We start from the raw sequence: 9,542 nt of genomic DNA on the forward strand, positions 1-9,542 counted from the left end.
AAAATTCTACCCGAGTTATATCTTGTTTTTAGAGTGTTTTCGTTAAGGTGTGTTGTGTTCCATGGCACTACACGATCACTTTTGAAATCATTATTATATTAATCGTAAAAGTACTCGTAGATTTTGGAGTTTGAGTTATAATTCTAGTTTGAAACTGTATGGTAAAGAACCTTAGGAATTTATTTTACCTGTAGTTGGGTATTCCATAGTTAAAGTAATTTATATAGCAATGTATATATATAACGTATTATATCACTCGGGTTTACGTATTAATGCTTGGACATTTGTAATTTAAATTAACTGACCACAAAGTTTTCTTCTTACTCCATTACAGTAAAGAACAGTTTTTTAGCTGTACAGGTACAAAGTATTTATATATATATATATATATATATAAGCCTGCATCTGATAATTACATTTTTACTTTATAAGCTGAATATACCAGGTATAAGACTTATTATTTGATTTTACAAAACTAATTCTGATCGGTATCTCTCTAATAATACTTTTAACGATCTCCTATAGAACGGAAATGTCAATACTGCTCGTTTGCTCTGGAAATTATGTTTCATTTAGAGCTGAAAAACTAGTGTATAGGGTCTAGAAAAGTCCGAACTTATTTTTCAAAATATTTAGTTCCCGAATCTTAGAAAACTATGAAAATTTACAAGTTTTATGGGTTTCGGCTTGATTTAAGTACATGAAGTATAAAGTGTTTTTTACACTATTATCAATGGCATGCTGAAACTAACAGTAGAGCTTTTCATTTGCTAACTGTAGCATATTCGAGAACGGTTGTAATACCAATTTGAAGAGATTTACTTTTGCATATTTCACAATTTTTCGCACTTTCTCGGTAATTGTATTTATTTTCATAAGTAGAAGCGGTTATAAGAAACTTACTAATTGCTTATAAACAGTCATTGTAAAAAATAATAATAAGTTATAAAATTAACATTTTCCATGGCTGGACATGGTCTAGTGGTTAACGTGTCGGGCTGTGGATTCACACTTGATGTCGTTAAACATTCTTCGCACTTTTAGTAAACACAGTTATTCGGTTCAAAAAGCCAGACAGAACTTTTGTGGCAGTGGGTGTTGCTGACTGGTTATCCCCTCCCTGTAGTCAGTAGCTCAAAACTGGGAATAACTTTACCTAAACCCTAGGAGTCTCTGACCTGGACCTAGCCCACGTTCTTATGGGCGCCATTCAGGTTGAAAACTTCATACTACTGAGCTTATAACAGCATCTTATAGGTTTGAGTCCTGAACTTATTTTTAAGATTTCGACACGTTTCGATGAAAGTGTTCACACGTGCGAATTATAAACTTTGTTTCTTTCGCAGTTATCAGAGAAATGTTCGCATGCACGGACGTTTTTTTATCAAGGTTGGTACATTTACTAATCAGAAAATCGTTTCTTCTTTAAGTTATCAATGACGAGTATGACGTGAAAATTTTCAAAGTCAATTTCTTTCAAAAATGCATAGGTTTAAGTTCTAGAAAAGGAGAACAAATCGAGAATGATTATAGTAGTTACTGAGAAGGTGATTGGTTTACACATTCCCATTTGAACACTTAAAACAATAATAATGACCGCGATGCTAAAAACTAAATCCGCAAAATTGTTCCACCCACATACACACAAAGGAGTCAAATTTATTTGAACCAAATGGAGATTCAGTCATCTTGGCTAGGAGGATGTTTATGTTAAAAGTACTTTTCTGCCAAACTGCCAAGCATCTAATGTAGGTTGCTAGTTTATTTAAGTACTGTTATACGTGCTAAGCGTTTTCAAGCGTTGAACATGTGCAACAGGATATAACGCAATCAAAACAATTTTAATAAAACGAATACATACAGCTTGGAATAAAGAGGACGTTTCACAATCTTCACATGAATTCTAGTTTCAAATATGTTTTATAATAAAGCTCATGGTTTCATAAAGATGGTTTTCAAAACGTTAGTATTCAGGTATGCACTGTATTTAAAACTGTTAGTATTCAGGTACGCATTGAATTTAAATCATTGTTAGCGTGCACTGTGCTTAAAACATTGTTAACGTATGCTCTGTGTTTAAAATGTTGGTATTCAGGAATGCGCAGTGTTTGATACAATTGAGAGGGGGTTAATCACACTTTATAAGAATGAATTGCAAATACTAATGAAAAAGTGTCGCTGCAAATGGGGGTCATGACGTTACTCGTTCACAGTTAATTCCTGACCATCCACGTGCAACGCTTCCACATTAGAAGGAAAACGGTACAGCCTTTTCCAAGTGAGGATGTGTGCACCTAGCGAGATCTTTAAACATGGCCTTGGAAGCCAACATTCATGACCAGTGGATATTTTATCAAGATGTGTTGTCCGAAATTGTTTCTCGCTATCGATGATGGAAAAAGTAACACTGAACGTAGAGCATCTTTCTTGTAAAGTGCGGTTGACCTTCAGTGGTGTTTAAAACTGTAAATATTAAGATCTGCGCACTGAACAGTGCTAGTCTTTAGGTCTATATGCATAGTGAATAATGCAAGTATCCATGTCTTTGTGGTGAATAAAGTATGTATTCAGATCTTATCAGTGAACAGTGAAAGTATTCAGATCTGTATAGCGTTTAAAACAACGTAAATATTTAGGTCTGTTAAGTATTCAAAACTATGTAATTTATTCAGATGTATACAATGAATAATGTAACTACTATTCAGTTCTCTGTAGTGAACAACGTAAGTACTCAGGACTGCGGTTTGTTGTAAGTATTTAGTCAACTTATATTGAAATATATGTGAACAATATCTATACAGTGATAATGTTTTGAGAATTAATCATATAAATGAAAACACAAGTCACTTATATATACATAACACATGCATGTTCAGTGAAATAAGTGGGTTACAAGAGCTAGGAACTTTCTCAATGCAGCTATGGATTGTTCCTTTTCTGTGCTAGTATAAGCTATTATTTTAACTTTTGAAACTACCATTTTTTAAACAAATATTTTCTTAGTAAATATGAGAACAAATAGCAAACAGTTTTTAACTCAAAATACAGACTTAGAATGAGGTGTAGGTCCAAATGCAAAATAAACGAAGGCAAGTAATATACGTATAATAATTTTAAATTAGGAAAGAAATTATAAATAAATATTTGACATTGTGAATGTGATCTTTTTCCTAGAGATGTCACTAGATGTGTAGTATGTAACTACAGTTTGTAAATAAATTATGTATCGTCATGTGGCTAAGACTACTATTTTATATGGAGAAATGTGTCCTGTTCTCAGAAGTTTGCTTTTCACCAACTTGTTTGGAGCTGGTTTCTTAATACTTAGCTTCAACTCTTGTTGTTAATGTCATACATTTTGTAGTTGTGAGGCTTAAGCTGATCTTTTGTCTTGGTGTCATACATAGTTCCTCATAGTTGTAAGGTTTTTGTTGTGTCTTTTCTTCAGTGTCACAGACATTTTGTACTTAATTGCTGCAAAGTTTCGTTTTCAATGTAGCGTATGTAGGCTTAATTGGATCTTTTTTTTTTTTAACGTATCACACATGTCTTATTGGAACGTTTAGTTGGATCTTATTCCCTTAGTGATACCCTTTTCTCTTAATGTCACATACATCTTACTTTACAGCCGTGAGGTGAGTTACATTTATGTTTTCGTAATATACATTTCCTACTTTGTAGCTGTAAGGTTAGACTTGTTTTTTATTTGTATCACATATTTTTCAATATATATATATATAGAATGAAATGCCTTCTCTTCAGTATCACACATACATTCACTTCATATATAAAATAATTGAACAAACTTTCTCAGGCCTAGTACAAGTATTTATTAATTTTACTTCATCATTCTGCCGTTATTTTCACTATCGCAAGAAAGCAATAGCTAATGAGGCTGTAGAATGTAGTGATGTAAGAGCGTGGCTGCTTTAAATACTTTTTAAAGCAGGAAATAAGCTACACATCAAGCTTTTTTTCTCTTTTGTTACCTTTCTTTTTGCATGCTTGTCCGTAAGTGAAGCTTGACTTCTTTATCTACGTTCCAGTAATGCGTTTGCATGCTCGCTTTTCAACTGTAAATGCATTCTCTGGGATGCGAGATATAGATGTATTACCATCATTTTACATTCTAACATATGCATGAACTACTTGAAATGATTCAAACTCTCTGTTCTTCATTTGATGGGGATGTATTCTTTCTATCGAACATGTGCATGTACACGTCAAACTAACCTGATTTTTTTCATTTAAATTAATCTCCATCTGTGCTTTAAGGTAATCTTGTATAAAGTGTTTTTATTTCTGTCCAGTTGGAACTGATTCCTTTTCATGAAGTATGTATAACATTTAGGCATAATACATATATGTTAGAGGAAATAAATGCTTTATTTCTTGCAACTTCGAATAGGTTATAACTGTGTTGTCTTTTATATTTTTCCCTAACACAACATTTCTTATTCGAGACTTTGAATTTTACGTTTGTGGATAAGAGGTTTTAAACCTAGTAATTGGCTTATCTTAATATCAAGTGTTTAAAATGTTTAGAACAAATTTTCCATTGATAACATAATTGCACAACGCAGCATAACAAAAAAAAAGCACTATAGTATAAATAAAAGAGCAAACAAACATTTTGTCTCTATTCTGATACTACCTTAAATTTTAGCACATTTTAATTTACTTCATTAATGTCAAAATTGTATTTATTTTTAATACTGTAAATCATAACAATAGGCTATGTTAGATTTTAAGTTAAGACATTCTGTTTGTTATTTTAATGGCAAGAATTATTTGAAAACAGTCTGAATTAAAGAAAAAATGGTGAAAGTAAACATATTTTACAACATTGTATGAGATAACTAAAGCACATCCGCCTGGTACGTCAATTCTTTAACAAAATAATGACACTTCAACTTGTAGTTTTAAGTAAGGAAGTTGTCAGATGGACATGGACAAAATCCAAAAATAAAACAAACACAAAATGTTCCTATATAGAAGATTATTTTTTTTATAAAATAATAAAAAAAACTTACAATTTAAAGATAATTGTTTAGGAATACTTGTTTGAGCTGCACGAGTACATTCCTTGATTACCATTGTACAGATAAACAAAATACGCCTGTACACATACTTCAGATATCTTTGCACAAACACTTAAAACTCTGTGCAAATGTTTTAAAGATCAAGAGTTAAAATACTTCATATACCATTGTATAAATACATCAAATGCTCTTGTATTTATATTTTCAGTATCCTTTTATAGAAATTTAAGATACCTTTGCACTACTATTTCAAATACCCTTTTACATACATTTCAATTACATGTATAAATACTACCTCAAATACTCTTATTCTAGATACTAACAATACAGCCCTTAGGGGTACAGCGGTATGTCTGCGGAATTAGAACCCTTGAAACCGGGTTTCGGTATCTGTAGTGGGCAGAGCACAGATAGCCCATTGTGTATCTTTGTGCTTAATTACAAACAAACAAATACTAACAATACCCTTTATAAAAACAAAAAATACCTTTGTACAACTTATAATTTATTGATCAGTGCCAAAGCTGTTTCTCATGTGAAGCAGTTAAAAACTTTTTTTTTTCATTTTTTCGCCCCTGGGATTTGGTAAATGACAGCCTGTTGTCACGAGTACAATTTATGTTCATTAAGTCAAGTATTTTGAAAAAGAGAACAACTTAACATAATGAAATGCACTTATATATGTTCAGTGAAAAACACAGATTAACAAGAAACAACTTTTGTCAGAGTAAATCTTTGAATACCCCTACAAAGCTTCAATTTATGAATATTGGTTCATTACGTCTATGATATTTTGCGTAATAAAAACTGAGTACTTATATAAATGCTTAAGTTAGTAAAAATTATGTGAAAAACAAACAAACAAACAAAAACTTCTTGAACCATGACTCCAAAATACTCCATATCTGCAAATTTAATTTATCAAATATTACTACCTTCATGTAAGACGAATTTATTTTTGTTTTCAAAACGAAATAAATATTTAAAGAATGGTTTCCAACAACTGCCAATGAAGTTATTTTATAATAATGTATTATACTGAATGTAATAACTACCGATAATATGGATCGAAACTTTCACCATGGCTATCGTCTCCGTATGGTGTGTTTAGGAAATATTGTACAGTGTTCCCATTAAAGGAAACTTGGGCTAATTTTACGTTTTGTGAATGTCGTTAGTTTCTTTCATCATTATGTCGTAACTCGAATAATTCAGCGCCCTCTATCTCACTACGATTTTAGGCCTATCTTGGTGGTTAGCGTACTTGACTCGTAATTTGCAGGTTGCGAATTCGAATTCCGTCACCGAACTGCCCAATTTTTCACTCGTGGTAGCATTATAATATGATGATCAATCCCAATGTTCGTTGGTAAAGAGTAGCCCAATAATTGGTGGTGGGTGGTCTATCACTTCAAGATTAGGAACGGCTAGCACAGATAGTTCTTGTGTAGCGAACAAACAAACTTAATACGAATGTTTTGAGATAGGCGGAATATAATGACGACTTAATTATTCGGTTAGTTCTGTCGGTGAATGCCCAATCGCAGTGGAAACAAATACATATATATATGTTTTAAGAGCTTGGAATCTGTAATAATAAATAGTCTTACCATTGATAATGCATGCAATACATTAACACACATTTTGACCAGTTATCAGTGCAAAAAAAAAAAAATATAGTTTGTCAGGGACGAAGCCAGGGAACGACTACCCTATCTTTAAAAAAGTCTAAAAGGTTTACTGTTTTCTGCTTTTCTTAAATAAATCATTTGATTTTTTTGTTGTGTAGAAAAAAGTTTGTTTTTGTTTTTTTGTGGGGGAGACCCCCCTCCCACAAAGTAAATGCTGGCTAGGCCCCAGGTTAGTGAAAATTAAGATACATCTTGTGGGCTTAATCTTGAATTGCCAAATTGCTTTTCTACCGTTCATTGTCTATGGGGTCCACATATTGTATCGTACAAAACAGGCCAAAAAGTTGGATGAAATCACTCCTTTCTGTGTAAAAGTCCAGCAGTAATAAATGGGATTAATTACAATATTGACGGGTTATTTATTATTTGATTCGCGAGTTATTAGAGACCATGTATCCAACAAAGTTGTGGCGAGCGCGGCCCAGTCGTTTAGGACGAAAAATATTCCCCATTGATAACATAGTTGCTTAACACTAAAAATCAAGTTTCAATACCAAAATACAGATGGCTCATTGTGTAACTTTGCGTAGTTATAAGATTGGAGGTCAAATCAAATTATTTAGTTTAACAGGAGTAGTCCAAAAGTTGATGGAAGATGGTGTTGAATAGCTAGCTGTCTTTCCTTTGTCACTTCAGAATTAAGGACACCTGGTACAGATAGCCCTCGTGTAGCTTTGCGCGAATCCAACAAATAAACAGAAAATACAACGTCATAGACTAGCAGAAATTAAATGCATAAATGAGTTTAAAAAGTGTTTCACAAACAAGTGAAATTCATACGGTAGCTCTAGGGTTAAATGAGGGGAAGTAGAGAGGATACTGGTTACTATTAACAGCAAGTCCAACAGAAAATGTCACTGATGAATCCCAGTTGCAGCAACATATAGGAACAGTGCAATTTTTATATGTTTACAATGGCTGCCTCGTGACAAATAAATTCATTGTTTTTTAATTAGATTTACATGAATCTGAAGTGAACAATGCTTTTATTCAGCAAAGCTTTCTCGCCAGTAAGTATTATAAAGCAAATGTTTTAGGAAAGGCGTTACAGTTTTGCTGGTTTTATTTATTGTATATATATATATATATACGTGTATTATGAAAGACCTATAGTATCCCACATTTCTAGAAAATCTTTTTGTTTTTTTTTACTTAGCCCTCCTTACTCTTAGCTTATAAAGTCAAACTAATGTGCTCCCTGATGGGTCAGCGGTAATTCTGAGGGCTTATAACTATCAAAATTGGGTTTCGATACTCGCTCAAATAGCTCATTGTGTAGTTTTGCATTCAACAACAAACTAATATATGAGTGTAATTGAAAACTAAGTACGTTGTAATAATTTTTTACTGTAAGGAACATCAATGATGTTTTACCATCCCTCAAAAGTTTATGGCTACAAGTTGTAATAAACATTTTTGATTTACATCAACCTAGAAACTATGGCAATGTGTAACTGATGACCATGGTATTTATTCAACTTCTTTATTTTGATCTTTCTAATACTAAAATGGTACAGTTACTTATCATATTTTTCAAGTTGTTACGGCCCCTTTTATAATTTGTTATCAACACAATTGCACAATGAATAACGATTTACACACAAAACGCAAATTCCCAATAGTGTTATGGTAATAGGATTCGGTTCGTCACGTAATAAACTACATTAACTTTTTTATACCGTATATCTAGCATTCGGGTAAAACTTGAAATGCTCTTTTCAGTGTTATTATTGAACAAAGCTGAGATTAAATTATTTATGTATTTTTGGACAACGTTTTTAGTTGTGCAATTTAACATTCGTATTAAATGCATCCACAGTTCTAAGCGCAGCCATTAGGAAAGAATTATAGTATATCGTGGTTTGTTGAACTAAGTGGTTGTCGTTTGGGAAGTCGGAGTGAATTAATATCATGTGACGTACTTTTGTACACCCTTTTCAAAACGGTTTGGAATTTCAAACGGGATGGTCCGTTTATAATCCTTTCTTTAAACCGGATTTCCCATGCATTTTTTCAAAAGTCCCTGATTAAAATATTTCCCTATCATTCTCTGTAAGCTAATTAGATATGAAAACTTATAATTTATTTAACAATTTGATATGTTGCGCGAGTTTTTTTTTTCTTGTTGTTGTTGAAACAGTAGGCAGATAGCTTAAACACATCACTTGACAGCTTTAGTTGCGCAATGAAATCGATATGGTAGCCATTGTTATTAAGTGTTTTGAATTTGGTTCGCGATCCCTTGCCGCAAAAACGCGCTCCGCACTTTGGAGCCTTGGGTGCGCTGTAATCGTGACGGTCAAATGCAACTATTTGATCAAACAAAAAGTAGCTCAAGAGTTGGAGGTAGGTACTGTTGACTAGCTGTCTTCCCTTTATATTTTCAGTTAAAAATTAGAGACAGTTGTGCGCAGGTAGACTCTATGTAGCGTTGCGCAGCATTCTGAAAACGAACATTTAGTGTTGTGATCTTTTGGTACTTCTGTTAGCAGGGAAATAAAAAAACAATTTAATTCGCTGTTGTAATACACGCGTTTGCGAATTGTAGTGAACAAACGATGGCTTATTCAGATGAACTCAAAAATGATTTAAAAACGAACCATTGAGATTATAGTGATAAATGGTAAACAACAGAGTTTCTGTCACTTTTGCCACGTTCGGGATCTATATAGTAATTTCAGATCGCAAGCGTTGTAAGCGGCATCTATATCCAAAATATGTATACTACCATATTTTTCGGTGTATTAGACGCACTTTTTTACCCAAAAATTTGATGTCAAAATCTGCTTGCGTCCTATACACCGAAGGT

Source organism: Limulus polyphemus, unplaced genomic scaffold (assembly GCF_000517525.1).
Source record: "Limulus polyphemus unplaced genomic scaffold, Limulus_polyphemus-2.1.2 Scaffold698, whole genome shotgun sequence".
Taxonomy (NCBI): Eukaryota; Metazoa; Arthropoda; class Merostomata; order Xiphosura; family Limulidae; genus Limulus; species Limulus polyphemus.